We start from the raw sequence: 4,235 nt of genomic DNA on the forward strand, positions 1-4,235 counted from the left end.
GTCTCCATGTCACTCTGAGAGACAATCAGCCCTTAGCTGCCTCCACGCTGGCGCATCTCACTCTGCACCCAGCCCTGCTGCCACTTTTTCCACCTCCTGGTGAGTCCGAAGCCCCGGATGATCTCTGTGGTGTGGGAGCAGGACGTGTCTGTCTCCTCTTTCAATCTCCCGTCCGCCTAAATGCAGCCCAGTTCGGTCTCAGGTTACTCTGGATCGTCCCTGATTAGTCCTCAATTATTCATATCCCTTCTCTTCCTTAATCACTTTTCCTTGATCTATTATGCAGGCACCTCTTTACGGAGTCACCTGTCGCATTCCCTTGGCTTGGTGTCTCACGTTCGTGGAAATCTGACTTGAAACTACTGAAGAGTCCCCAAGGGCGGATCTGGGGTCTGATGGTCAGGGACTGGGGTGCTGCCCAGAGCTGTGCGGGTCAGGGCCCTCTCCCTGCACCAAAGCCTTAGCTGTGCTTGAAGCTTCAGGTTACCACAGACTCCAGAGCAAACTGCCTCACCAACAGACCCAGGGCCCCATTACTGGGTGTAGCTTGGGTGGAGGGCAGCATCCCTCTCCTCCCAGCACCTCCAGGCGACAGCCGAGAAATCCCTGCCGGGGCTGCCAAGCACCGGGCGGGGCTTGATGCAGAGTACGAGGGAGGGCATCATCTTCCCCCTTTGAAGACATGGGCCCCCGAGAAGGCCCAGCCAGCGTCTCTGGTCATTTCATGTACTGAGCTAAGGAGGGTGCAAATCTGAGACCTGCCTGGGACCTTCCTGAGAGAGGCTATATAATGTAAGCTGGGCAGTGGGGCTGCGTCTGGCTGCATCTGAGGATGCTCCCATCCTAGCCTTGGCATCTCTGCCCAGCTGGCCTGGCAGAAACGACCCTGTATTGTGGGCCCCGTTCAGAGCAGACACCCAGGGGAGAAAGGCAGCGTTTGCCATATCAGAAAAGTCCACCCATCCATCTGGACCTGCCCCAGTGCTTCCTGGGAAACCAGTGCCTCCAACCCATAATGGTCCTGGCTATTTGTGCAGAGCTGAGCATAAGAGGCACATTTCCTTCCTGACCCTTGCTGAGGGGTCGGCTGAAACACGAAACCCAATCACCCTTATCCCAGAGCGTAAAACGAGCAATGGTCCTACCCAGCCCCTTCACAAAGCCAGCTACCATGTGGCCTCTTCCAGCCAGGAGCCCATTTCCCTGGCACCTTCCCACGGGCAGGGGGGAGCTGTCAGAGCTGAGTCTGTGGGGGAGCCTGCTCTCAGTGACAACGCTTTCCAGAGACGGAAGGAAGCAGCACCCTGAGTCTCAGCAGGTGAAAGAAGATTTCGATGGGCTGCTGCTTAGTATTTGCAGTCCACCTCCCGGAGAAGCCAGGTTAGGTATCCGCCGTGGCATTTATTGATGACTGGGGTCGACGGTGGGTTTCACTTTCATCCAGGCTTTAAAAACAAACCCATCAGCTGAGCAGCACCCATCAAGCTCAGGGAGCCACTGGGACTGCCCACGGGCCAGGTCTCAACAGGACTGTGTTTTCCTCTACAGCGCAGACACTGGCAGTTAGGGGAACATCTGCTTTCCAGGCCTACCTGCCATGTAAACCCCACTGGGACAGATTCGTTACCATCACGTCCTGGAAACTTGATCCCTTCGCTCTGCCCGGCCCTGCCCCGTCAGCCTGAGCTGGTCTCAGCCACCCCCCACTCAGCCTCGCAGGCCTGCGCTTCTGTAGCCCACAACATCACTCACTCCCTGCGGCTTGCCACAGCTTGTGGGCATGGCAGCCAGATGTGCTGTATGCATCCTCTCAGTCAGCTAGTTTGGACCAGGACTGGGTGATGATGGACTCAGTTGAGGAATGTGCAGCCCCTGACACAACTGGAACCTCCAACCATTTTCCTTAGTGATGCTCTGCAACCTCCTGGCTGGCAGGAGAAGTCTTGATGCATGAAGATTCTGGCCACCCCTGCTCACTGCCTTTGCCTTTCACCTGGGCTTTGCTTAGGACGGAAAATGCTGCAAGTGGACAGTCTGCTCACTGACTGTGATAATTCGCCAGAGGAGGACGATTGCTGAGGCTTGGACTTGTCCATTCTGGGATGTACACAGGACAGCAAACCTAGTGCTACTGGCCGGTGCTAGCTTGACATCTCCGGAGACTGAAATCTGCCCGTCCACATCTGTCCGTGCCTCGCCCTGGATCTGGGTAACCTGTGTCTAGGGTCAGAGATGAGGAGAGGGCAAGAGGCCCATATAACCCTTAGTGTCAGTCAGGGTGAGGATTAGTGCTGAGTATCAGCAAGGAAGGATGGTCGTGTGGTTAAGGCACTGGACTGAGCCGGGGAACATCTGGGGTCAGTTCCTGCCGGTGGGACCTAGGCAACTGAGTCAAGGCTTGTCTAGACAGAGAGTTAGTGTGTGGCAAGCTGGGGTGTAGCTCTGCCATGCACCAACGGAGCTTTACCATTGACTTCAACAGGCATGGGATCAAGCCGATCGGTTGTGCTCCCTTCCAGGGCTGTGGGGGACTGTCTTTTACACTGTGTAGTTAATAGTACACAGGGCTTTGCTCATAGCTGAATCAGGCCCCCGGATCCCATCGCCCATCCCTCTGCTATGCAATGGCTGAGCAGTGCAAGAGCGTGCAGCCAGCACCTCCCCGTAATCCTGTTCATGGGAAGTGACCGGCAGTGCCTCGCCCCGGAGAACAGCTCACCAGCGTCCCCAGCATTCGAGCTGCCCAGTTGCTCGCCGCAATGTTTGGTAGAAACAGTCCTTGTGACCGACGAGTTGGGCTGTAGCTCGAAGGCGAGGCCAATCGCACAGCCCGCTCGCTGCTGCAGACAGAGGCAGGAGTGTTGGACTAGAAGTTTCCATCAGAGCTTTTCTGGGCGAGGGTGAGGGCTGTTTATCTTGGAGACGTCCCTGAAGTCACAGCCACGCCGAGCTCATTACACTGGCTTGAGGCTGGGGTGACTTCACCTGTTTGGATTCGCCTGGTGTTTAATAAACTGGCCCTTTTTTTCCTACGTTCCTCTTTCCCTCTGCACTTCCCTTCATGTATTTTTTTTCCATTCCTTGCCTGCAAAAGGGGTCGCAGGGTTCTTGCTCTCGCTCTCTCCTTCGATCGCAGCATCTCAGACGAGCATTGCCAGCTTTGCCAGCTCTCAGCTAGATGTCCTCGTGAGAATTCAGGGCAGGGTGAGGTGAGGTGGTTACTGCCCCATTTTGATCTGTACAAGAGCAAAGCGCTCTCAGCCTGCGAGCAAGTGTTCATTTTCACTGGGGCACAAGGGCACTGATTGCACAGCAAAGTGGCAGTTTTTCACTTTTCAGTTCTGGGGCAAGCAGCAAAAACATCAAGTCAAAAGTGGACCCTGTCTGCTTTGCTTTCTACAGGGCTGGCGAAGGTGCGATCCCTTAGCTGGAGGGCGGCAGGCCAGATCCCTGGTGGCAAAGACCCGTCTGTTCATTCCTGGGGTGGGGAAGTCCTGGGAACACATCATCAAAATGTTTCACGAGTTCCCACCCTTGCAAACACAGTGAAATAAACTAAAGCTCATAGCAGGACAAAAGGCCCCCGGGTGTCATTCCCAGACAATTATTCAGAGCAATATGAGCTCTAGCTGCAGCCAGGGAGACTCAAGGATCCTCTTCCCAGAGATCCCTCCTCCCCAAATCTCCCAATCAAGAGTCAGCTGCTACGTATGATTCTTGGCTTTTGTAAGAACGGCCCATGGTCCATCTAGCCCCAGTATCCTGTCTCTGACAGTGGCCAGTGCCAGAGGGAATGGACAGAACACGGCAATTTCGAGTGATCCATCCCGTGCTGTCCAGACCCAGCTTCTAGCAGTTGGAGGTTTAGGGACACACGGAGCTTGAAGTTGTGTCCCTGACCATCGATGGACCTATCTTCCATGAACGTACCTAATTCTTATTTGAACCCAGTGATACTTTTGGCCTTCACAACATCCCCTGGCAACGAGTTCCAGGGGTGGACCCAGAATTACAGGCCTTAAAGAACCCCCCTGTCCTTAACTAACAATGCACTTACAATACCCACAACTATGAAAATAGCCTTCTACACAGCAGCCACCAAACAGTGGACAGTCAACTGGACGAGACCCTAGCAACAGAAATCCATTCCCTTGGGGCAGGTACCATCTTTTTGTTCAGTGTTTGGACAGCGCCTAGAGCAGTGGGGGCCCGGTACATGACTAGGGTTCAGAGAT

This window comes from Mauremys mutica, chromosome 22 (genome assembly GCF_020497125.1).
Source record: "Mauremys mutica isolate MM-2020 ecotype Southern chromosome 22, ASM2049712v1, whole genome shotgun sequence".
NCBI lineage: Eukaryota > Metazoa > Chordata > Testudines > Geoemydidae > Mauremys > Mauremys mutica.